This window comes from Mustela erminea, chromosome 18 (assembly GCF_009829155.1).
Source record: "Mustela erminea isolate mMusErm1 chromosome 18, mMusErm1.Pri, whole genome shotgun sequence".
Taxonomy (NCBI): Eukaryota; Metazoa; Chordata; class Mammalia; order Carnivora; family Mustelidae; genus Mustela; species Mustela erminea.
Window position 1 is genome coordinate 8,970,883 of NC_045631.1, and position 26,248 is coordinate 8,997,130.

Below are 26,248 nucleotides of genomic sequence, written 5' to 3' on the forward strand. Positions count from 1 at the left end.
CCGTCCCCGCCGCTTCAGGACAGACTCCTTCCTCCCCGGTCGCCCCCTTCCCCAAGGAGCACATCTGGCGTCCCCCTCCTCCCTCCGTCAAAGGCGCGGGACTGGGAAGAGAAGGCCAGCCCCGGTCGAACCACGCAAGCCGGGGCCCCGCGCCCGAGCCGAGGACACCGACGGCTCCCGAGCCGAGGACACCGACGGCTCCCGAGTCAGGCCAGCGGGAGACCGAGCGGAAAGCCAGGCAGGAGGCCCAGCCCCAGTCGCCTCTCAGGTGGGCGTGTCGGCTCAGGGACAGGGACTCCGGAGGGAACGGCCGCGCCCCGGACGCCGCCAGGAGCCAAGCGCCGAGGGAGGGGCAGCGGAGAACCGGGGCCTGGCGCCGGGGGCAACGAGTACCTGGCTGCCGAACTGAGGACAACTGCGGGCGCTCACAGAGCCGGACGAGACCGCTTCCATCAATGGCGCCGGCTTGGCGGGGCCGGCCACCAGGCAAGCCAGTGCGCCTGCGCAGTTGGGCTTCCGAACTACAGCGCCCGGAATCCTTAGCGCGGAGCGTTTTTGGTTTTGGTTTTTTGTGGGGTTTTTTGGCCCCCCCATTTTTCTTCTTTTTCTTCTTCTACTTTTTTGTCTGCGCTTAAGAGGAAATTGGATGTGTTTATCGACAGTTTGGGTGACTTAAAAAAATCTATTCAAATTGAACAAACTTGTATTGAGAGGCTATAACTATGTGTCAAGCATTAGCACGAAGGAGGCAAAAGATGACACCACCTCTTGTCAATTATAGAAGATACAGGCCTTTTGCAAATTAGCTAAAACTTCAGATGCCAGTAGAGTTGGTAAGTGCGTGTGCGCAGTTTTGCTTGTCTTTCTTGTATGAAAAATTGATAATGCTTTCATTATAATTTCTGGGTTTTTTATCTAGAACTTTCTCAGCTCATCCAAATTTAAAAATAATTAATATTTATATTAATTTATAGTATTTTTATCTTATTGTTAATATCAGTTTTATTATATTATTATATATTATATATGATAAAGCATGCATTTCTTTGCCTCAGTTCCATGGTTTAACGCCCAAAGGCCTTATTTTCCATAGTGAAACAGACTCCCTAAAGTCTCTAGGGCATCTTCCCTCAGTGAAACCATTTCCTCCCTAACCCAGTCCTACTATATGTGCCTTGGATTTTATGCTGCTGTGATTGTATATGGGGCCCACACAGGGTGAGCATATAGGGAGCATATGACATATGGGGATCTGCAGGGAAATAGCTCAGTGAAGCTGAACGCTGTAGAACTGAGTTCTTGGGATCTCAAAAAGCCAGTGGATAACTTTGGAGAAAATATGACATGTGACACTGGAACTATGAAAGGAAAAAATTTAAGTGGAAAATCAAACTATTGGAGATAACAAGTATATCTGAAATGGAAAAAAATAAAAACCAGAAGATTAAGAGCTAATTAGAGACTGCAAAAGGAAAGAATCATGAATTCAAAGGCACAGAAATAGAAACTGTCCAAAATGAAACACAGGGAAGAAAAATAGAGCATCAGTGAGTTATGGAACATGAAGTAGCCTGTGTGTAATTAGAATGGTAGAAGGAGGGGAGAGAGATAGGGTATAGAAAAATACTTGAAGAAATGACTAAATACTGTCAAAATTTGATGAAAATTATAAATCCACAGATCCAAGAAACTCAGTGAAATTCAAAGAAAACACATGAAGAAAATCACACCAAGGCACAGCAAAATCAAATTGCTACAAACCAGTAATAAAGGAAAATCTTAGAAAAACAAAAGTAAGTATTTACTGGGTTCAAAGATAATTACTTTTCATCAAGGGGGGGAAAAAAAGCAAGCCAGAGGATAATGGAGTGCTTTTAAAGTTCCGAAAGGGGGGCCGCCTGGGTGGCTCAGTGGGTTAAACCTCTGCCTTCAGCTCAGGTCATGGTGTCAGGGTCCTGGGATCGAACCCTGCATCGGGCTCTCTGCTCAGTGGAGAGCCTGCTTCCCCCTCTCTCTGCCTGCCTCCCTGCCTACTTGTGACCTCTCTCTGTGTCAAATAAATAAATAAAATATTTTAAAATAAATAAATAAATAAATAAAGTACCGAAAGGGGGGAAAAACCTGTCAACCCAGAAATTTATACCCATCAAATTATTCTCATAAATGAAGGTAAACTGATAGTGAGATGAGATGGAATAGGAACACTTCTCTCTGTATCCATTAATTACAGCTAAAACCCCTTGATACTCTATATAAAACAAATTAAGAAGACTCTGAAAGTTGGACAGGAGGCAGGCCAGCTAGGGATCTTACAACCTGGGGAAAGACACAGTGGTAGGTTTTCTACATTTTTGTTTTGCATCCTGTATCCTGAGCTGGGTGCTGGAGAAGCTGGCAATCCAATATTCCAGTGGGTGCAGATACCAAAAAAGGAAGAAAGAAAGAAAAAGAGAAAAAGCTCCAAGGAAAGCTTGTCGCTCTCTGGCTAATGGACCAAGAAAAGAGCAGCCTAGAGTGGCAAAAAACCTTTAAGAAAATAACCACTCTGCTTCAGCCAAACACCACAGAAAAAACTGTGGTCCTACTTCATCCCGAACAACAAAGACTGAAATGGGGTGCTCTTCTTTCCTTGCAGGGATAGTGTCAGAGCAGGCAGTATGGGCAGCTGCAACCTTCATTCCCACCCAGCTAGTAGTATTGAGCCTCCCTACACGCAATGTCAGTGACAGCTGCATGGAAGTGGTAAGAGATGCCTCTCTCCGCCTAGACAAGGTGTCATTAATGGTGATGGTTTAGTGAGGAGCCTGAAATTCTACCCCTGACCAGCAGGAACAAGAAATAACCCTCCTCAGAGCTGTTAATAGAAACTGAGTTTCCTGGACTCGAATTCCCACCATAGTGGTGAACATCCTTCTCCCACCAGAGTGGTGTCAGGGGAGGCCTGCTAAAACACAAATTTGACCAAAATTTGGTGTCTAAATTTGACCAAAGACAAAATTCTTCATATGCAAGATGATAAGAAAATGCCAACTTCAGTCTAAGACAGATCATAATCAAATTCTTGTGAACTAAAGATGAAGAATCCTGGAAGCAACAAGAAATAAAGGACACTGTACAAGTAACGGAAAAACAATTCAAATGACAGTAGACTTCTCATCAGAAACCGTGGGGGTCAGAAGGAGATGAAACAATATTTTTCAAGAAAGAAAGTAATTGTAAACCCAGAATCTGAATTTAGTCAGTGACAATGAAGCAAACATTCTTCCCATCATGTTTCTACCCTTGTACTGCAATTTAAAGGTACATGGAAACAAGAAAATAACATTGTTTGATATAACATGCTAAGATTCTTCCTGAAGATGAGCCAAAAACTATTTGATGACAACAGTCAATAATTTAAAGAAGAGAAACTGGAAGAGAAGCTAGAAGTGAAAGAATAAGAAGCAGTGTGGGTTAAAAATAGATGATCTAGGAGAAAAGTAAAGTTCTCCAGCATGTAGTATATAGTTAAGCATGTGCCTTCTGATTGCAATGTGACAGATGGTCTTTATTTCAAGTTGTTCAGATGCTAAGATAGTTCATGAAAGAGGTTTGCCAAGTACAGAAGGGTCAGAAGCATTGTCCTCTCTTGGACCCTGGATGTCAGAGCTGGTTCAGAATATGCATAGCTGAGAAAACCTTGGGTGCTCACTGCAGACATGCTGAGCTGGTTTCCCAGATGAGCATTAGCTTTTCATGGTGGAATGTGTCAGGTAGTGGGGATGCCTTTTTTTCTGGATACTTGGGTGCCTAGGTGGCTCAGTGGGTTAAAGCCTCTGCCTTCGGCTCAGGTCGTGATCCCAGGGTCCTGGGATCGAGCTCCGCATCGGGCTCTCTGTTTAGCAGGGAGCCTGCTCCCTCCTCTCTCTCTCTCTGCCTGCCTCTCTGCCTACTTGTGGTCTCTGTCTGTCAAATAAATAAAATCTTTTTTTAAAAAAAGAAATGAAAATACATACTTCTTTTTGCCATACAAATCAGTTACACTTGAAAATCAAAGTTTTCTCTCTCCCAGTTTCATAGGAATAGCAAATTTCTGCATTACCTCAAGATTCGGTATTCAAACAATAGCAAATTGCCAGATTTCATTTTTATAAATATTTCACCGCATATGTGATGGTGTCATCACAACAATAGAATATTCTTAAGTAAGAATAGTTCACATAATCAGAGCTACAGAAAAGCAACTTGGTCATCATCTTCATGTTCTCTCAAAATGAAAGTTTTGACAACTTAAAATAGATGGTTCTATGATATCAGTATTTTTCAAAGGCACAGTTTAAAAGGTACTACACATTTAAGACTTTACAACTCTGGAAATTATTCCCAAGTGTTACCAGCATTAAAAAAAAATCATAGAAATTGTTCTTTGCTTTTGTGTTCTAAATAGCTTGGAAAAATTAACTTGGTAATCCTTAGCCATTGTTCTTTTCTAGAATTTTCCTTACATTTGTTAATGACATACATGTATATATACCATGTCCAAATTCTTTTATGCATATCCAAATCCTTGTTTCCAACTCTTTTGTATAGCACCAGGATTTCAGGAGTAAGAGAGTAGGAGAAATTTATTTTAAAAAGATCTTTCTTTTTAAAAAAATGGTGGGGGGGTCTTTCGGTACTTTGAAATTAGAACTAAAAATTGTTTTTATATTTTTATTTGCAGAATTTCTTTCTTACTCAGCCTCCCTGTTGCTGTTGAACTTAAATGAACTGGACTCTTGAACATAATAAAAATAGTATCTAAGAATTCCATATTTTCATGGATGGTTAGAATGAGATCATTTTAAGTTACATTAGTTTTTGGCCCAATGCAAACTGCAGCTGCCTTTAGGCATAATGTAACCAAAAAAATCCTGTGTGTTGGCCATGGCTAGGATGTTCAGTTATTGACTTAATATGGATCTAAGAGCTTAAAGGAGGCAATACTGAGATGATTTTAAATGAGTCTTTTTTTTAAAAGTGCACACATTATAAACATTTTATAAGTGAAATACAAGTTTTCATCTTGAATGTGTCTATATATTTCATACATTTATTCGCATGTATTGAGCTTTTTTGTTCTAGATGGAAGAGTAAGAAAACGCTTTAAACTTAGTGCTTTGTCTAGTCTATCTTCCTCAGGATGGACATTATTTTAACTTATTTATTTTTGCTTGAAAGTCATCTGAGATGTCACTGGTTTTTTGTTTTGTTTTGTTTTTTTGTTTTTTGGGGTTTATTTGAGAAAGAGAGAACATGAGTGGGGGAAGGGCAGAGGGAGAGGGAAGAAGAAACACCTGAATGCGGAGCCACTGGACAATCCCAGGACCCTGAAATCATGACCTGAGCCTAAGGCAGACACTTAACCAACTGAGCCACCCAGGCACCCATTACTTATTCAAAAGATGTCTCAAGATAATAGATTCTTGGGGGTAAAAAAACCTTCTGAAGAGTGATGTTAAAATGAAAATATTGGAGAAAGACCCAAGATAACAATCAGATGTACATTTTATTTTTTTATTTTTTTTTAAAGATTTTATTTATTTATTTGACAGAGAGAGATCACGAGTAGGCAGAGAGGCAAGCAGAGAGAGAGAGAGAGGAGGAAGCAGGCTCCTGCTGAGCAGAGAGCCTGATGCAGGACTCGATCCCAGGACCCCGAGATCATGACCTGAGCCGAAGGCAGCGGCTTAACCCACTGAGCCACCCAGGCGCCCTCAGATGTACATTTTAAAAGTACATGGCCAAGAATGAATTAGATGGCTCCTAATTCTTTTTTTCCCCTCTCTATTAAGGGCATAAACTGGAGAATACAAAAAGACTTTTAAAGATCCCTTGTATGTATTTGATATGCATTCTCTGCAGATGAAATCTGACCACTGAAGAAATCCAAAGGGTAAGAAATGAGGTGTCTAATGGCTGATATGTATGAGAGGAGTGGTTGCACGAGTGCCTTGCATTTGCAGAGTTCCTTAAGGCAAAGTGTGCATACCATGAACATGCGAGAGATGGCAATGGGGTCATCTCTGAGATGAGAGGTAGAGTACATGGGCTTTTAGCAGAAGCAGCTGAAGTTACTACCAGCTTCCTAAGAACTGAGGAAGGTATATTTGCTTAGTGCTCAGATGCATGAGCACATACTAGAATTCCAGAAACCTGAGAAGATTCCAGAAAGATGGGAAGATTGCTTAAGAACCTGTGGAGGGGCCCCTGGGTGGCTCAGTCATTAAGCATCTGGCTTCTGCTAAGGTCTTGTCCTGGGAACAAGTCTGTGTCTGGGCTCTGTGCTGAGCAGGGAGTCTGCTTCTCCGTCTCCCACTCTCTGCTTGTGTTCCCTCTCTTGTTGCTCTGTCTCTATTAAAACATACACACACACACACACACACACACACACACACACACACAACAAACCCATGGAAGTGTTGAGTCACTTTTACACCTCTACAAAGTCCAAAAAGTACAAGACCAGGCTACAACAGCACCAGCCAAGGGCTTTTCTTAATTATATGGAACCAGCCATTTTCATTTCTAAGTTGTGACTACATTTTACAAATACAATCACAAAATCTCTTTTTCCCAAAATGTTATGGGGCTCCTTTTCCCCAAATTGTGATGGACAAGATTCCAGATGACTCTATTGCCATCCCTCTCACATGTGACCCTCATTTGGTTCATATTCATGTGATGCAGACTTTGCCTGAATTTTCAGCCAAATGAAAAACCAGCCATCTATGAAATTTCAACTGAAAGTGACACATAAAAATAAAGTTGCTCCCTCCTCCTTCTCTTGATTTCTGTTTAACACCCTGGTTACACTTCACACCACAAAGGGGAAATATATTTATGATGTAATGTTATGGAAACATCTGCATAGTGAGATATTTTTTTAAAGTTCATTTACTCTTTTTTAGTAACCATTACACCCAATGTGGGGCTCAAACTCTTGACCCCAAGATCAAGAGTCACATGCTCTTCTGAGAGAGCCAGGAACCCCCTCATCTGTGTAATAAGATAAAAACTACAAAATAGGTACATAAAAATAAAGCCTAGAATGAACATGTGATACTACTTATTTCTGGGTGGCAAGATTTAGGTTGTTTACTTAACATTTTTCTCTGTTTTTACCCTTATTACAATGTTATTTTTACAATACAACATATGGCTATTTTATTTTTAGAAAATACTTGAGGGGTGCCTGGGTGGCTCAGTTGTTAGGAGTCTTCCTTCAGCTCAGGTCATGATTCCAGGGTCCTGGCATCAAGCCCCACATGTGGCTCCCTCCTTGGAGTGGGGGCTGGTTCTCCCTCTCCCACTCCCCCTGCTTGTGCTCCCTGTCTTGCTGTCTCTGTCAAATAAATAAATAAAATCTTTTTTAAAAAAGACTTGAAATAAATAAGCAAAATTTATGAAATGATTATTAGGATGATTGGGTTATAGGGAATGTTTTCTTTTTTCTACACTTCCTTAGTATCTAGCAATATAATTACATAGGTTTTATAAGATAAAAATAATTTTTAAAATTTTGCATATCTTTCTGTGCTAGATTATACATGTTACTGATTTTCTACCAAAGTTTTTATTTTACTAATTAACATAATTCTTTCAGAGACTGATGAACTAGGGACTTTTGTTTTCTCAATTTTGAAGTTGAATACTTACTTCCACAATTCACTCTCCTCCGTTTGTTGTGCTATACAATTGATTTCCAAGATGGTTTCCAAGGTATTCAGTGAAAACTGAAAGAATGATATTTGGAAAAAAAAAATCCATGTCAATTATGGTTCATTTATTAACTCTAAATTTTCTAGTAAGCCACAAAACTTGATATATAATTAATTTCCCATGTTTGTTATAGTTGTAAGTTTTCACTCTCCAGAATTTTTTTGATGAATATGAGTTGTAAATAATTGCTGAAGATTTTCCGTCCTGTATTCATTAAACATATAAAATGTATTTCAGCATGCATTCTGACATTATATGGCCTCTTGTATTCCTTATAACCATACCGTTTGCTATGTTCTCTGATGTACGCTAAGGCACGAGCTACATCTGAAAGCTTGTCCACATTCACTTATGAAGTTTTTCTCTATTATGTACTTGTAATGTACAGTAAAGTCAGAATTACTCCTGAGGGTGTTCCCACATTCCTTCCATGCATAGGGCTTCTCCCTGATATGAGCTCTCCAAAGAAGGATGAGTCGTGATACACTGGTAAAACGTTCCGGATAGTCCTTCTCTCTAGTATGTGTTCTCAGATGCACAGCAAGGTTAAGAACCTTTATTGAAGGCCTTTCTAAATTCATCACATTTATGGGGTTTCTCCCCAGTTTGAATTCTCTGATGTTCTACACCATGTATCATCTGGCCGAATGCACTTTCCATAGTCATTACATGTCAGTGGTTTCTCTCCTGTATGTTTTTTTTTTTAAGATTTTATTTATTTATTTATTTATTCATTTATTTATTTATCTGATAGAGATCACAAGGAGGCAGAGAGGCAGGCAGAGAGAGAGAGGAAGGGAAGCAGGCTCCCTGCTGAGCAGAGAGCCCAATGCAGGGCTTAATCCCAGGACCCTGAGATCATGACCTGAGCTAAGAGAAGCTTAACCCACTGAGCCACCCAGGAGCCCCTCCTGTATGTATTTTTTGATGGGCATTGAGGCCTGTATTACTGGTTGAAGACCTTTTCACATTGATTACATTTGAAAGGTTTCCTTTTTTTTTTAAGATTTTATTTATTCATTTGACAGAGAGAGAGATCACAAGTAGGCAGAGAGGCAGGCAGAGAGAGGGGGAAGCAGGCTCCCTGCTGAGCAGACAGCCCGGTGCGACGCTTGATCCCAGGACCCTGAGATCATGACCTGAGCAGAAGGCAGAGGCTTTAACCCACTGAGCCACCCAGGTGCCCCACATTTGAAAGGTTTCTCACCAGTAGGAGAGAATTTATGCAGACTGAGCTGTGACATGGTAGCAAAAATTTCCTACATTCATTAATGTTTTTTCTTCATCGTGGGTCTTTTGATGTACAATTACTCCTCAAAGATTTCCCACACTAGGTACATTGAGATGGTTTGAATCCAATGCGATTTTTCTCACGTTCTGTGAGACTTACCATTTGAGTGAATACTTCCTCACATTCAGCACATTGGTACGGTTTCTCCACAGTACGGATTCTGTGGTGAACAATTAGGTGTGATTTTAGCCTGAATGGTTCCTTGCATTCATTACTCCCATAAGGTTTCTCGCTTGTATGAATTCACTGATGAACAGGAAGAGATGAGGAACACGAGGAGGCCTTTCCATATTCACTGCATGTGTACAGTTTGTCTCTCATGAATTCTTTTATATATATATATATTTTATTTGTTTATTTGACAGCTAGAGAGAGAGCACAAGTAAGCAGAGTGGCAGGGAGATGGGGAGAGAGAGAAGCAGGCTCTCTGCTGAGAGCCTGATGCGGGGCTCGATCTCAGGACCCTGGAATCATGACCCGAGCCAAAGGCAGCCGCTTAACCAACTGAGCCACCCAGGCGCCCCTCTCATGAATTCTTTGATGTACAGTAAGGCTTGATTTATTTCTAAAGTTTCTCCCACATTCATTACATATATACATGTAAAGCCACGTATATGGCCACGTAATTCTCTGATGTGCCCTGAGGTTTTGTATACAACTAGATGACTTTCCACATTCACTACATTCATAGGGTTTCTCTCCAGTATGGATTCTCTGACATATGGCAAAACTGGGAAACTCCTGAATACCTTCCCACATTCATTGCATTTACGTGGCCTTTCTTCAGAATGGGTCCTCATGTACAGTAAGGTATAAATTATTGCTAAAAGCTTTCCCACAATTGCCACATCTGTAGGGCTTCTTTACAGTGTGACTTTCTTGATGTCTGGTGAGTTTTGATGTCGGAGGCTTTACTGGAGGCTTTACCCCATTCATGACATACATAAAGCTTTTTCCAGTATGAATTCTCAGTAGTTGGGTAAAGGGTGCACATTTCCCGAAGGCTTTTCCACAGGCAGTGTGCTCATAAGGTTTGTCTTCAGCATGAATTTGCTGATAAGCGATTAAAGTTGAAGAAACAGGGGCATCATCTGGGTGGCAGGGGGGCATCTGGTGGCTCAGTCAGTTAAGTGTCTGCCTTTGGCTCAGGTCATAGTCTCAGGGTCCTGGGATCGAGCCCTACATCGGGCTCTCTGCTCACCTGCTCCCCACCTCTGCCTGCTTCTCTGCCTACTTGTGATCTCTCTCTCTGTCAAATAAATAAATGAAATCCTTTAAAAGTTGAAGAAACAATGAAGGCTTTCCCACATTGATTACATTTATAGGGTTTTCTTCACTGTGAATTTTCTGTTGATTTTCTTATGTTGATATGAAGGTCTGCAGGTTGACTCAAAACTTTCCCACATTTATCACATTTAGATTCATACAGTTTCTCTCTAGTATGAATTCTGTGGCATTGAATAAGGGATGACCTAAAACTAAAAGCTTTTCCACATGTATTACATTTATAAGATTTCTCTTTACCATTACTTATCTCTTCTATTTTAAGTCAGGAGGCCTGGCTCACATCTCTGTTGCCTTTAGTAGTTTTGAAAATTGTCTTACCCAGGTTAGTTTCTCATGGAATAATTAGCTCAGAGTTTTCTTGACAACTTTGTCCATATAGATCACTTAGGTATCACTATCTTCTATAAGAATTCTGTTCTTTAAAGTTTGTTTTTTTTTTAATTTATTTATTTGACAGACAGGGATCACAAGTAGTCAGAGAAGCAGGCAGAGAGAGAGAGGAGGAAGCAGGCTCTTGGCTGAGCAGAGAACCCGAAGTGGGGCTTGATCCCAGGCCCCTGGGATCATGACCTAAGCCAAAAGCAGAGGCTTTAACCCACTGAGCCACCCTGATGCCCCCAGAATTCTCTGTCCTTTAAAGAGAATAGACTTCAACAAGAAGTAACTTTCTCGGGGACAGTTCTTTCATGGGTAATTATTTTCCATTCAAAATTTCCTAACTATTCTGTCACAATAACCTGTTATCTCTTTTCCAGGATTCTCTTAAACTAGGGCCCTGTGGGTCATTATTAATGAATCATTCTATTATGGTCCCCTGGCAAGTTTCTTCAGAAGTATCTAGGATCAGGTTGCTTAGTTTCAAGTTTGATCTTGTAGTCTGAAAGAGAAAAAGCAGAAAATTATTTCCAATGCAAATGAAAGTTAACAGCTCTAGTGTAAAAGTGATAGTGAAAGTGAAAAGGATCAGCTTTCTACTACACAAATATTACTAAAATGAGTTCCAATCATTTGTTAAAGCATGCAAACATCACAGTGAATTTTCATTGTATTAGCTTTTCATCCCATGACCATCTACACATGGAATATTATATAGCCACTAAGTATTTTTATTTTTATTTTTTTAAAAGATTTTATTTATTTATTTGACATACAGAGATCACAAGTAGGCAGAGAGGCAGGCAGAGAGAGAGATAGGAGGAAGTAGGCTCCCTGCTGAGCAGAGAGCCCGATGTGGGGCTCGATCTCAGGACCCTGATCATGAGCCGAAGGCAGAGGCCCAACCCACTGAGCCACCCAGACGCCCCAGCCACAAAGTATTTTTTAAAAGACAAAGTAGGGTGCCTGGGTGGCTCAGCTGGTTAAGCATCTGCCTTTGGTGCAGGACATGATCCCAAGATCCTGGGATTGAGTCCCGCATCAGGCTCCCTGCCACTCCCCCTGCTTGTGTGCTCACTCTCTGGCATATAAATGAATATAACCTTTTAAAAAAAGACAGAAGTATTGTACTAGATATTTTAAGGTTTTAAAAATAAGATAAAAGCAACATATGAAGGTATATAAAATATAATTCCATTTCTGTAAAAACAATGACCAATGTCCCCAAATGTGAATATTCATGTACATATATATGTGCATTTAAGTACAGAGAAAAATATGTCAAAATAAATATGTTTGTTAACATGGGTCACCGGAGGTGGGGAGAGGGGAATAATGGAGGGAGGGCCTATCAAAAGAGAAAAAGAAAATGAAAGACTCTACTAAATATAAATAGTAAATGACTCATGCATTTATTTAAAATTAAGTATATTTATGGAAATAAGGGTTTAAAAAATTAAATTTATTTTCAGCAAATGCAACTTATTTTCCAATATAGCTATTTAAGTGATATTTTGACAACATATTTTACATTTTAGCATCTTTTATTACCTTTAGCATAAAATCCCCTGCTTTACTCATATTTGATACAACTTATATACCAAGATTACAACTACAGTGAAAAGTATTTATAACTATAATAAAGATTTAGGATACAAGAGAAGGGTAATGATATTTTTAAATTGCCCAACTTAGAAAATTAAAAAAATTAATGCATGGAAGTTTATAGAGATAACTAGAGTCCATAAAAGTCTATGGACTAATGATTGAAAAAAATTTTTCTCAATAATTTGCTTTATGACAATTCCCTCAAAGTTGAAGGAGACAAAAATTCATGATCATAGTGCCAATTAAGTAGAACATATATAAATGCTTGGAAACAAATGGGAAATTTTAAAAAGCAAAAATTCTTCAAAATGCAAAGAAAAACTGTAGAAATTCTCCACCGTGCATATAAAATGAGAGTTCTTAAAATACAATGACTGAAAATATTCATTTACAACATTCTTTTTTTATTTTTTCAAGGGCTATTCATCTACAAGCTATGGTAAGATTTATTTACTTCTAAATAAAAAGATTTATTTTCTTCTAATGCCAAAGAGGAAATCTTGGAAACAGAAACTATGTGTCATGGAGTCTATTATCCATGCTGACTACTTGGCAAAGGGCTCATATAATAAATATAAGAAGAATGAATTATTTAAAGCCCTCTTTCTAATATATTCCCACATGTAGATATGCTCAGGGAAAGAGGCAGATTCTCAAAGGAGAGTGGTATCAGAGATTAATTAAAATATTTTTCACACAAGACTGGAATAAAAAAGTGTTTGCAGTGAAAAAGAATTTTAAACGCGTTTCTTTAAGGGATGCCTCGGTGGCTCAGTTGGTTAAGCGTCTGTCTTTGGCTCAGGTCACGGTCCAAGGATCCTGGAATCGAGCCCCACATTGGGCTCCCTGCTCAGTGGGGAGCCTGTTTCTCCCTCTGCCTGCTGCTCCCCCTGCTTGTGCTCTCTTTCTGATAAATAAAATCTTTAAAAATAAAATAAAATTGAAAAAATATTTCTTTAGAATATTCTGAGATTAGAAACTGAGCAAATGCAAATCTGTGGAGACCCCAGTTCACTATAAACTGAACAACAGTGCACCCCTACCCAGCTTAAAAAAAAAACATTACCAAAACAATAAAATAAAATAAAATAAAATAAATCATTACCAATACATTTGAATTCACCTGTGTGGCCTTCCTGGATTTTATCCTTGTGGGGGTAATAACCTATCCTAAATGTTGGGTTAAACATTTCCTTGCTTTTCTTTATAGTTTGACTAAATGTATATGTATCTCTAAACAATACACTGATTAGCTTTGTTTCTGTTACAGAAACCAATTGTATCTATCAAATTTAAGTGACCATCAACTTAATACACACTACTATATGCATAAGATGTTATATATAAACCTAATGGTAACCATAAATTAAAAATCAGTATAGATACACAAAAACTAGAGAGAAAGTAATCCAAGTATATCGCCAATGAAAGCCAGAAAACTGTGGGAGAAGAGAGCAAGAGAATAACCATAAAAACAATCATGACAAGTAATAAAATGTACATACCTATACATGAACTAGATGCTCCAGTCAAAAGACAGAGGGTGATGGAGAGGATTAAAAAAAAGAAGACCCATCTATATGCTGCCTACAAGACACTCATTCCAGAATTAACGACACATGCAGATTGATAGGGAAGGGATGGTAAAGCATTTATCATGCAAATTGATGTGAAAAGAAAGCCAGGATAGCAATATTTATATCAGACAAAACAGACTTTATGACAAAGACCATAATAAGAGATGAAGAAGGATACTTGATAATCATAAAAGGAAGAAACCCAAAAAAGAATGTAAAACAATTGGGATGCCCAGGTGGCTCAGTCAGTTAGGTGGCTGCCTTTGGCTCAGATCATGATGGCAGGTTCCCAGGATTGAGTCCTACATTGGGCTCCTGGCTCAGTGGGGAGCCTGCTTCTCCCTCTGCCTGTTCTATCTGCATGAATTCCATCTCTTGCTATCTCTATCAAAGAAAAATTTAATAAATTTTTTTAAATAGCAAAAACTTCATTTATATGAAGAAATCTACATTTTTTTAAAGGACAATAAAAACTTGAGCTCTCTCCTTTTCTCTGCTTTTGTGATGTATATGGTTGACTGCTCCTTGCCTTGTGTTCTCAAAAGACTTTCAGGAGGGCACCTGGGTGGTTCAGTTGTTAAGCGTCTGCCTTTGGTCTGGGTCTTGCCCTGGGATGGAGCCCTGCACCGAGCCCCACATCGGGTTCTCTGCTCAACGGGAAGCCTGTTCTCCCTCTCCCACTCCTCCTGCTTGTGTTACCTCTCTCGCTGTCTCTGTCAAATAAATAAATAAAATCTTTTAAAAAAAGGACTTTCAGGATCAAGGGCTTCCTGGTCATGAAACAAAAGGAGAATTGTCCCATTCCACAGTGGATTCAGATGAAAACTGGTAGTAAAATCAGGTACAACTCCAAAAGGAGGCACTGAAAGGGAACAAGCTGGGTCTATAAGGGTGGCACATAAGACCACACACATATTTATGCTGCTCGAAGGTCACACGCTTCTATCTTGTCACTCTATAAACATCCCTACTATATAAACAACAGACTTGTTTCATCACAGAAGTGATTTTTTTCTGTTACTATGCTTCTGCACCAGTAGGTTGGTTCAGTAATAAATATGTGAGACCTTTTGAGTGAAAATAAAAAAGGCATTAAAAACTTGAAAAATGGGAACCTATATCATTTTTCCTAGGTTGGCAGACTTAATGTCTATCAATTGCCTCCAAAATAATCTATAAATCCAATACAATTCCAATTATAATGGAATATTTGCTACATGGCATATTTGCTAAAACTTGGTAATTTGATTACAAAATTCTGATAGTCAATGTGCTAGAGTAGTCAAAAAACTTTCCTTCCTTCTTTTTTTTTTTTAAGATTTTATTTACTTATTTCACACAGGGTGGGGAAAGCAAGCACAAGCAGGGGGTGCGGCAGACAGAGGGAGAGGGAGAAGCAGATTCCCCGTTGACCAGGGAGCCCCATGTAGGGCTTGATCCCACGACCCTCGGATCATGACCTGAGCAGAAGGCAGCTGCTTAACTGACTGAGCCACCCTGGTGCCCCAAGAAACTTTCAGAAAAGGAAAATATTGGAAATATTTTCTACCAGATATCTGCTAGTGCTTTAAATCTCTATAAATCAGGACTATGTGATGATCCTCGTGCACAAATGTATAAATACATCAGTCAAACAGATTAAGGAATAAGGAAACACTACCTGGTACATAGATCAAGTTGGTTTATAATAAAGGCAGCATTTCAGACAACTGAGGAAAACATGACTCGTTCAGAAACTATTGCATCGGCTACTCATTTGGCAAGATAGATTTTTACTTCATTGATCTCTAAAAATAAATTCCATAATGTGATACATTTTCTCATTAGTACATGCCTGGCAAAAATGTTGAAGCTTGACAGCACCTAACATTGATATTTACACGTACTGGAAATTGGTATTCTCATTCTTATTTACGAATGATGAGAATCTTTCAAAAGGCATTTTTGAAGCCTCTATCAAAATCTTTAAGGTGGAAATCTTATCATCTGTAACACATTAATACAAGTCTGTAAATGATTTGTGCAAGAATTCTTGCTGTAGCATGGAGTGTAAAAGCAAGGAAGTCAGCCACCAAAAGGGGAATATATGAAGATATTATGGAACAACCATATGATGCCATATACAATCACTTAAAAGAAGAAGGTGCTTCTAGATCATTCGAACATACACACACTCAAACAAGTGGGACAAAATCCCAACGGTCACATCCCAAACTTACTAACAGTTATTTCTGTGGGGTGGGACTGAAGGGATGATAAAAGGTTTCACTCTTTATTTTACAAACGTCTTTGTTATTTAATGAAAACCAAAACAGTTGTTTAGAAATGGCAGAAGGTACATCCTACCTCACACAAAACTAATAAATGTAGAGCAGCCATACTTCCTATGGAATTCTCCTCTAAATGATGGGGCTCTGGGAAGACTTTACCTGAAGACGAGATAAAAGACATGAAAATCAAGTCTACCTTGAAAGTCCCGGACACTTTGGACTCGAAATCCTGACATACCAATTCATAGGAGTGTGATGTCCTCACCGAGGAGCACCCATCAGAACCCTTACAGTGTCCCACCTCAGAAGGGTCACAAGAGTTGCTACATTTCCTCACAGATCCCAGAGAGGGGCATCCGTGGTCCTTGCTGCCAGGGGTCTTAACACTCTCACTATTTTCCTAGAGGCCAGCAATAACCACAAAGCAGATTAGCTCCGGATATCAGAACACACATACAAGAAAGAGAAGGAAATGTTTGTTGAGTGCCTTCCTTGTTCCATGGAACTCTACTAAGATTTACCTGTATCACTACATCTAATGTTTATTTCATCCCCATACAGAAGCTATAATTTTGCACATTTTCTTTTTTTTAAATTTTTTTTAAAAAGATTTTATTTATTTATTTGACAGAGAGAGATCACAAGTAGGCAGAGAGGCAGGCAGAGGGAGAGGGGAAGCAGGCTCCCTGCTGAGCAGAGAGCCTGATTCAGGGCTTGATCCCACGACCCTGGGATCATGACCTGAGCGAAAGGCAGCAGCTTAACCCACTGAGCCACCCAGGCGCCCCCATTTTCTTTCTTAAAAAAAAAAGATTTATTTATTTGAGAGAGAGCTCATGAGCAGAGGGAGAGGCAGAGGGAAAGGGAGAAACAGACTGAGCTGAGAGAAGTTGATTCCAATCATATGGATGACTACTTCAGTAGAGGAAGTTACTGAAGAAGTGGTAGAATTAGTAAGAGACCTAGAATTAGAAGTGGAACCCAAACATGGGACCGAATTATTGCAATCTCATGATAAAACTTTTATTTTATTTTATTTTATTTTAGGGAGAGCCAGAGAGAGAACGGTGGGGGGCGGAGGCACTGCAGAGGGAGAAGGAGGGAAAGAGAATCTTAAGCAGGCTCCACACCCAACGTGGAGACTGATTTGGGGCTCGATCTTATGACCCTGAGATTATGATAAAACTTTAACAGATGAGAAGTTGCTTCCTATGGATAAACAAAAAGTTGTTCCTTGAGATGAAATCTATCCTGATGAAGATCCTCTGAAGAGTTTTGAAATGACACCAAAGGATTTAGATTACATGAATTTAGTTGATAAAGCAGAGGCAGGGTTTAAGAAGACTGACTCCAATTCTAATAGAAGTTCTGCTGTGGGCAAAATGCTATCAATCGGTACCACATATCACAAAGAAATTGTGAAAGGAAGAGTCAACCCATGTGCTCACCTTCACTGTTGTCTTATTTTGGGAAATTGCCTCAGCCATCCCAAACTTCAGCAACCACCACCCTGACTGGTCAGCAGCCATCAGCACTGAACCAAGACCCTCCGCCTGCAGAAAGATTAGGACTTGCTGAAAGCTCAGATGATGGTTATGTGCATTGCTTTTTTAGATATGATGCACACTTAATGGACTGCAGTATAGTCAATATAATTTTATATGTACTCATAACACTCATTTCTGATTTTTTAAATAATTTTATGATTTTAATTATATAATTAAATTTTATTATTTATAATTTTAATAATTATAATTATAATTTTTTAATTTTTTAATAATTTTATATGTACTCATAACACTCATTTCTGATTTTTTTCTCACTGCTATGATTTATCAGTAGGTTCCAGTTATAAAACTATTTTTTGGAATATTCTAAAAATATATACTATACTGACAACAGTGGTTCCTCTGAGGAGATGGAGGAAATGATCTTAAGGTAGTAATCAAAGGAGTCTTTAGATTTACCTGTGATGCTTGTGGTTTTGTTTTTAGTTGAAAATTGATTTATGTTTTATTTGTATCTTGTATAAAATTTAAGGATTAAAGAAAAATGGGCAAAAAAGTAGGCAATTTCACAACATTAAATGCAATGCCCAATAAACATGAAAAGATAGTCTCAGCAATCATTAGTGAAATAGAAATGAATCAATTTAATCAATTCATTCAATTAAAAAAAGTGATACAGTAAAAAGTTCTGACAATACCAAATGTGGCAGAATGTGGGGAAACACTGCCAGTAAATACAGGCAGTAATAAAAAATAAATAAATAAATAAATAAATAACATTAAATAGTATAACCACTGTAAGGACAGGTTGGTGGTAAATATTTATGTAATCAGAAGATTAAAATCTTTTTTTTTTAAAGATTTTATTTATTCATTTGACACAGAGAGATCACAAGTAGGCAGAGAGGCAGGCAGAGAGAGAGAGAGGAGGAAGCAGGCTCCCCGCGGAGCAGAGAACCCGATGCGGGACTCGATCCCAGGACCCTGAGATCATGACCTGAGCCGAAGGCAGCGGCTTAACCCACTGAGCCACCCAGGCGCCCAGAAGATTAAAATCTTTTGATCTGTAATTCCATGTCTTGATTGTGGCAATGCCTGGAAGGGTGATTTGGGCAATTTCCTTCCGCTTCAGGGCTTTGGGTAACCTCTTTTAAACAGGGAAAACCATCCTATTTTCCTTTCTCCCTCTAATAGGAAGTGTCCTCTGCCAGTCACCTGCTAAATGACCAGCTACTTCCCGCCCCTTGGGTCAGAACATTTTCCTGGGGTATTTTAGGGTGTTGTTAATTTAAGTCTTCAACCTCTCAAACTAGGATGACCAAGATTAGGTGATGTATAAGCAGCTTGGGTATTTTATCAGAAAGAAATTTCCTATGCCGTGATTCCTAAACCTGACTTGCTCTGTAAAATACATGAGATCATCCCTTGTGTGATCTTCAGGGCCCCAGCCCAATCTAGCAACCCTTGATTCGTGCAATCATAATATGCCAAGGAAGAGGGATTTAAAGGGGATTATCTGGGCGCCTGGGTGGCTCAGTGGGTTAGGCCTCTGCCTTCAGCTGGGGTCATCATCTCAGGGTTCTAGGATAGAGGCCCGCATTGGGCTCCCTGCTTGGCAGGGAGCCTGCTTCCTCCTCTCTCTACCTACTTGTGATCTCTGTCAAATAAATAAATAAAATCTTTAAAAAATAATAATAAAGGGAATTATCTGCACTGCCTCTGCATTCCAGCGGGCTTACAAAAAAGGGACTGGGACCAAGGAGAAGAATGCCCACCTGGCAGGTAGGACACGTGACCCTCAGAAGGCAACCACTCACACCGCCAGATGCACTTTTCAGAAGACACCCGAGATTCTATCAGCTTCCTCCTCCTGCCCAGGTTGAGCAGGGGACACACGTGCTAGGGGGCCCTACTGCCAGGGGTTGGCACATTAGGCTCTCGGGGGAATAGGCTCCAGGCCCAGGACCCCAACACCAGGACGTCCAAAGTTGTTGGTCTCTGGATGCCCCCCAAAGAGAGTCAACGTTACTCCCCCCAATACGCCTCAGTCCCTCTGGCATTTCAGGGGCCCCCCAACCAAAGGCAAGAGGCCTGCCCAGCGCCCCGCAGGGGTCTGGCCCTGTGCCTGGGGTGGCACGGAACGCCCAGTTGGTCACAATGGCGCCGGCGGGCAGCGGGGACACTCAGTGCGCGTGCACTCCAGTGCACTCCAGCACACACGAGGGGCTTGCCTTTGCTTCAGGTTTCGGTGAATGGAGGCTGGTCTGCTTGATGCCCTAACCCAGGGTGGTGCAGGGCACTGCTGGGCGAGGCAAGCCCAAGGAAACCTGTAAGGGCATACTTAGCCAGAGCGAGCCATTTTGTTGTTTATGCAGTAAACTTACATTGAACCTGCCCCTTCCCCCCCCAAAGAGGAAAGCGCTTAGAAACAGAACTGGTGAAATACGACCAAATAACCCCAATAACGGAGCACAGATACCAGGACATGTCAGGCTGGGCAAAAATAACGGATCCCAGATACAAGGACGTGTCCAGCCAGATGGAAACATCCAATCAGTAAAAGCACACGTATTGCCTCCCTACCGGCCAAGGACGTGTTCGGTCAGGTGGAGATGCTCAATCAGTAAAAGCACACATATTACCTCCCTACCCGCCAAAGATGAGCCAGGCCAGGTGGAAACGTCCAATCAATGGAAAGCGCACGGATTACCCGCCAAGGAGTGTGAGCCCCGCCTATCAGGCGCCAGACAAGGGTGCCAATTCCAGCCAAGGTCATAGGCTGAATTAAATGACTATCATGGGGTGAATTGTAATTCAATTGGCCTCTGTGTGTGGCCAGGCTCAACCACATGGCCTTTACTCTATAAAAGTTAGTCTGTGAGGCTGGGAGGGTCGCCTCTTTGCAAGAGACGGCCCTGGCCGGTCAGTTTGATTCTCGATGTTTGGCACAAAATAAAGCCCTGCTTAACTTTCGCTTTGTATCAGTCTCGTCCTTTTGCCACAGACCCTTTCAAACCGATGTAGACTCCAATAGCGACTGTAAAAGTATGACTGAGAAGCACACGGGAGACTGTGGCCCACAGGCAGGATAGGCGGACCTTTGTAACTTAGGTAAAGCCTTCGATTCTGGTCTGGAGGGGCCCATGGTGTCCTGTCCTCAGCTCGTCCTTCCTGCAGATCCTCGAATGAAAACCCTGCCCTCACCCCATGCTCTGTAACAGAACGTCCCTTTCTTGGGTGTTGGGCCACATATTCCTCCTGGTGCTGCCCCAGTTTTGTTCTTAATACCCAGAAAAGTATCTTCCAGATCTTTGGTGAAGTTGAGGACATTTGGGTTCTTTGAGGCTGCTCCCCTTAAGCAGGAGAGGGTTCTCTCTCTAGACTGTTCCTGCACCAGCCTGGGGGCTCCGGGTTCTCCTCCTGCCTTCATGGTAGCAGCGCGTGTCTCACGCCTGTTTTGGATCCACTTCTCACAGTGCGAGGCAATATTTTTGGTGGTGTTGCATGTGATCAACAGCCATGAGCATGTAGATAACTGCCTTGTTGCTATGTGCAGTTCACACTAGAAAGCTCTAGCTACATCATAATGATTAGCGTGTATAGAATTTACTATGGACCAGGCGGTTCTAAGCAGCTTACATACACTGATTCATTGAATTCTCACAATAACCTATCAAGAATGTTTTACGTTATTATGCCATTTTTCAGATAAGGTAGTACAGAGAGGTGACCTGACCTGCCCAGGGCCCCTCTAAACACCTCAGATGGAACCTGTCCCACATTGAACTTACTGTCTTGTGCTGTCACACAGGCTTCCCCCATTTTATTCATTTTAATGACATTAGCTTCTGTCGGGTTGGAGGAAACTTGTTTTTATATAGATGAACCTACCACATGCTGCATACAGCACTCTAGTGTTTTTTCATCAAAATAGCCACATTGTTCTCCCTAACTGCCTTGCTAGCAAGTGAACTTTGAACTTACAACATGGATGTATTCTAATATAACGTCATTTTGTCTATGTTCCACATTGAGCTTTTACAGAAGAAGCAAATAGGATTTTGTTGTTCAAAATGTTTGAAAAGCCCACTGAGCCCCTGATCTCTTTCTGGGTCATAAGTGACAGCAGAAGCCTTCTGTTTGGAAACCTGTGGGACCACGTGCACTCCGAGGGCTGGCTGTAATGACCCAAGTCATCACTCCTGGATGGATCATAAGCTGCGGCAAATGGTAAAGACCTCATGAAATAGGTACACCACATTTCATGTCCTTCTTTTTTTTCTTTTTAAGTGGGCTCCACTTAGAGTGAAGCCCAGCATGGGGCTTGAACTCACTTTAATGATTTGTTAATTCTTTTAGGTTTTCTCTAGAGATACTCATACCCTGTTATATCACCAGCAAATAACTACATAAAATACATGAGTTCAACTCATTTAATCCTCTCTTAGATAGCTCATTTCATTTTCACACCATCATTGAAGTATGTATTACTTATTGCCCTCATTCTACAAAAAGACAACTGAGATACAGAGATGTTAAGGAATGCGCCTGGGGTCATATAATATGCAGCAGAGCCAAGATTTTAAATTTAATACCTGGTAGTCGGGCTCTAGGGTCTGTGATCTTAACTTCTATGTATATAAATAATTGCCATTCAGATGTTATCTCTTCCAACACCCTAACAAGCCCCTCCCCTTTTCTCCCCCCTCCTTCCTTATATTGGGCAGTACTGTATTTTCTCTTCTACTATGTTGAACATCAACAATGATAATGTTCTTGTCTAATTCCAAGTCTGCAAGGGAATACTCCTAATCACCCTTATTAAACTCACATTTATGCTTTTGGAATATAGATTTATAAAAGTTAAGAAGGCTTGGGGCGCCTGGGTAGCTCAGTGGGTTAAAGCCTCTGCCTTCAGTTCAGGTCATGATCCCAGGGTCCTGGGATAGAGCCCCCCATCAAGCCCTGCATTGAACCCCCAATCAGGCTCCGCATTGGGCTCTCTGCTCAGCAGGGAGCCTGCTTCCCTTCCTCCCTCTCTCTGCCTACTTGTGATCTCTTTCTGTCAAATAAATAAATAAAATCTTTTTTAAAAAGTTAAGGAGGCTTATCTGAGTTTTTAACCTAATCGTAAATAGATATTGAACTTTACTAATGATATTTGTTTCTGTTGATTTAATCATTTTAATTTTATCCTTTAGAGTCCATTAATGTGGAAAATTTCATAGCTAGATTTTCTGATGTTAAAGTCTGTATGATCATGGTATTAGTTAAATTCAGTTACCTAATATTCTATTTAGGACTTTTGCATCTATATCTAAAGGTAGAATTACTTTATAATTTTCCTATTCCATATAGTGTTGTTATCAATGTTAAGAATCAAGGTTATACTGGGTTACTAAAACAAATGTGACAGCTTTATCTCTTTTTATTTTCCTCGGTTTTTTTAAATCATTTTTTTAAACCATTTAATTTATTTGTTTATTTGACAGAGAGCTAGAGAGCACAAGTAGGCAGAGCAGCAGGCACAGGGAGAGGTAGGAGCAGGCTCTCCACTGAGCAAGGAGCCTGATGCAGGGCTTGATCCTGGGATCATGACCTGAGCCGAAGGCAGCTTCTTAACTAACTGAGCCACCCAGGTGCCCCTTTCCTGGTTTGTTTGTTTTTTAATATTTTATTTATTTACTTGAAAGAGAGAGAGAGCAAGCACAAGCAGGTGGAGGGAAAGAGAGAGAGAGAAAAACAGACTCATTGCTGACTAGAGAGCCTGATGTGGGGCTTGGTCCCAGGACCTGGGGTCATGACCTGAGCTGAAGGCAGAGGCTTAACCAACTGAGCCATCCAGGCACTCCTATTTTCCTGTTTTTAGAACATCTTACATAAGATAGAGATTTATTCCTTAAAAGTTTAGTAGAATTTGGAAATTGGTTTCTTATTTCAATCTTTTCAATCTTTTATGGTAATTGATCTATTAAAATATCTATTTTAATTTTGTACTGATTTTTTCATTTTATATTTTCTCGTATTTTATGGTAAGTGATCTATTAAAATATCTACTTTAGTTTTGTACTGATTTTTTTCATTGTATATTTTCATAAATTTATGTTTTCAAATGTATTGTTTATTAATCTGTTGTGTCTCCTTTTTTTCTGCTTAGTTCATCTGTCTGCTTTCTTTTTTTATTTTTTTTAAGATTTTATTTATTTATTTGACAGAGAGAGATCACAAGTAGGCAGAGAGGCAGGCAGAGAGAGAGGAAGGGAAGCAGGCTCTCTGCTGAGCAGAGAGCCCAATGCGGGGCCTGATTGGGGGTTCAATGCAGGGCTTGATGGGGGGCTCTATCCCAGGACCCTGGGATCATGACCTGAACTGAAGGCAGAGGCTTTAACCCACTGAGCCACCCAGGCACCCCTGCTTTCTTTTTGAGATTCATTACTGTCATTGCAGGTTTTTTGTAACTTCTTAATCTATTCATTGAACCAGCTTTGGTTTTATCTTCTCCATTGGTTTTGGGTATGCTACTTCATTGACTTTAATCCTTTCTTATTTCCATATTTCTTATTTCTTTTGATTAATCTGTCCTTCTTTTTAGCTCTTTGAATAGACTCTTTAGCCCATTTGTTTCCAATTTTTCTAAAATGTGTTTGAAATTATGTGTATCCCCTTAAGTACTCTTCTGGTTGTGTCCCACAAATTTTGAATGAATCTTTTCATTGTATTCCCTTATTTCTTTCACTATTTCCTCTTTAACCCAAAATTTATTTAGTAGTATATTTCATTTTGGTTTTATTATTCGGAAAGAGAATTTTTAGCTCTTTTTATTTTTGATTTCTGTTTTATCACATATGGTCAAAAAAGATAGATCTGTGCTATCCAATATGGTAGCCAATAGCCATATGTGGATAGAGAACTCGAAAAGTGCCTAATCTGAATTGAGATGTGCTCTTAGTGAACAATACACACAGATTTGGACAACTTGGCACAAAAATACAAAGTGTCTTATTACTAAATTTGATATTGATTGCAAGTTAAATATATTGGGTTTATTGGGTTAAGTAAATATATTTATTTAATATATAAATATTATATATAATATATAAATATTTTAAAAATACAGCTACTTTTTAAAAATTATTATTTTTATTTTTTTGACAGAGAAAGCACAAGCAGGGGAAGAATCAGGCAGAGGGAAAAGCAGGCTCCCCAATGAGCAGGGAGCCTGATGCAGGACTTGATCCCAGCACCCTGAGATCATGACAGGAGCCAAAGTCAGATGCTTAACCAACTGAGCCACCCAGGTGCACTGGCTAGTTTTAAATTACATATGCGGTTTACATTATATTTCAATGATCTATAATGTATGTAGTGAATAGATGTGTGATAGTTAAACTCACTGAGGCATCTTCTATATTAAAGCCTATAGTCAATTTTTCTGAATAATTGCCTGTATACGAGAAAAGAATGCATATCTGTTTGTTGCATGTCAAGTTGCATGTAAATCTATTACCTTGGCCTTCCTTTTTAAAAACATTTTATTTATTTATTTGACAGAAAGAGAGAGTATAAGCAGGGGGAGTGTCAGGGAGAAGGAGAAGCAAGCTCCCACTGAGCAGAGAGCTTAACGCAGTGCATGATCCCATGATGCTGGGATCATGACCTGAGCTGAAGGGCAGACGCTTAACCAACTGAGCCACCCAGATGCCCCTTATCTTGGGTTCCTTAATCCTGTTATTAAAACTTCTATAGCTCTCCTTCCTCTTGTCTGCTTATTTCACCATTTTCTCAGGGGTTATGTAAAACTTTCCTACTATAATTATTGATATCAGTCATACTATCTACTTGATCTCTCATTTCTTTTATAAGTATACAATCGGTTTAGATGAGATGATCTGTAGACTTATTTACCCCTAATCCTTCCTGCTGCATTTATTATAAATGCTAGAAATAACAAACAAGAACTCTGACAGGTGGAAAGAGGAACGTGGACTGGGTAGAGAGACAGACCTCAGGACTTGAGGAACAGCATGGTGGCAGGGCAAGTCACAACCCAAACCTAGCATGGGAAGGTGGCCCAGGTAGACTCATTTCTCCCATAGAATGAATAGAGGCCCTACCTATAATACCAGGGGAGCCTTGTAGCACTGGAAGGGGGACATATTGGAAGCCCCACCAACAATAAGAAGCCAGGGAAAGTATCCTCCTTCCCTACCAGCCTGACTCTCTTCCCCCATCCATAACACCAAGTAGATGGGCAGCACTTGCAAAAGGAGAGGATCTGCCACATCGTCCAGTCAGGAAGCTTCTTTGTCCCTTAAACTGAAACCTCCCTCCCCAACCTAGAGCTAAGGTAGGAGGGGACTGTCACTAATGAGAAATGGCACTGTATAAAGGGGATCCCACCACTACAACTGTCCTGATTGAGAAGCTTCTTTGCCCCCACAAATGTGAGACCTCTCTCATGCACAGAGAGAAACAGACTCTAGATGGCACAATCTGGGGGATCTGACCACAACAACCAGTTGGCCCAAGAAGTGCTCTCTGCCCCAGCTAGACCCAGGAATCCCCACCTGCCCACCGCAGCACACATCCACA

At 40.2% G+C, this 26,248-nt stretch overlaps 1 protein-coding gene and 1 long non-coding RNA gene across 6 annotated transcripts in view; one reads left to right on the forward strand and one right to left on the reverse strand.

Annotated features, from left to right (window-relative positions):
- Positions 1–474, reverse strand: part of LOC116577172 (zinc finger protein 624) — a 37,047-nt gene extending 36,573 nt beyond the window's left edge. For all 3 annotated transcript variants that reach the window (XM_032320027.1, XM_032320034.1, XM_032320025.1), the window contains exon 1: positions 394–474. The gene's annotated coding sequence lies outside the window, so the exon portion shown is untranslated. The remainder of the gene's footprint in view (positions 1–393) is intronic.
- A 2-nt stretch (positions 475–476) lies between these two features.
- On the forward strand, positions 477–24,845 carry LOC116577181. Of its 3 annotated transcripts, XR_004280433.1 has the most exons (5): positions 477–833; positions 1,681–1,793; positions 5,814–5,914; positions 21,777–21,906; positions 24,812–24,845. It is a non-coding gene; the product is annotated as an uncharacterized LOC116577181 (long non-coding RNA). The 3 variants fall into 3 exon arrangements; XR_004280434.1 differs by lacking the exons at positions 21,777–21,906; positions 24,812–24,845 and adding an exon at positions 9,723–9,760; XR_004280432.1 differs by lacking the exons at positions 21,777–21,906; positions 24,812–24,845 and having other exon boundaries at positions 5,814–6,366.
- Positions 24,846–26,248: the final 1,403 nt, after the last annotated feature.